This window comes from Miniopterus schreibersii, assembly GCF_964146895.1.
Source record: "Miniopterus schreibersii genome assembly, chromosome: 1".
In the NCBI taxonomy this organism is placed as follows: Eukaryota; Metazoa; Chordata; class Mammalia; order Chiroptera; family Miniopteridae; genus Miniopterus; species Miniopterus schreibersii.
The window spans coordinates 133,424,144-133,424,806 of record NC_138101.1 but is presented as its reverse complement, the minus strand read 5'-3'; positions in this window follow the sequence as shown (position 1 = coordinate 133,424,806).

Below are 663 nucleotides of genomic sequence, written 5' to 3'. Positions count from 1 at the left end.
GCTCAGTGTCTGTCTCTGTCTCTCTCTCTTTTTCCTGTCTGAGGTCTTTTATCCTCTCACTTCAAGAAAATAGTTTCAACAGAACCTTCAGATATGCTCATGCTCCTCTATGGGAAAAATCACCCCTTTGATGCCCCAAGATGTAGGGAAATACCAAAATCATTTGTTAACTGTGCTTTTCAGTAGGCATTCCCTCACCAACCTCAGATACTTCCCAGCAAATAGAAATCAAGAGAGCAGGAAATAAGCACATTTTAGATCAACACACTTGCATCAGATATGTTCTGGAGCTGGCCCTGAGCTGGTCCAGTCTACAAGAAAAAGTTACCCAGAGCCAGAGAGAACCTGGTGGTCATTGATGCCAGGCCCCACCTGGGCCCTTCACCCTCACAGCCATCACTTATACAGTGAGGAAGTGGAAATGTGCAGAGGTCAGGCAGCATGCCCCAGAGCAGACTGATGGTGTGGCCAATGGGGAACTAGGGTTCACATCCAGCTCTGATCCATCTTTTCCCACATTTCATTATCTCCAATGCAATTTTCAAACTGGGATACACACCTACAGGGGTTTTCAAAGACGCAGCAAGGGGTCAAAGGGGTACCTGTTTCACAGTGAAACCAGTTTTTTAAAAAATGAGTTGTTCAGATGCTCAACCTCCATGT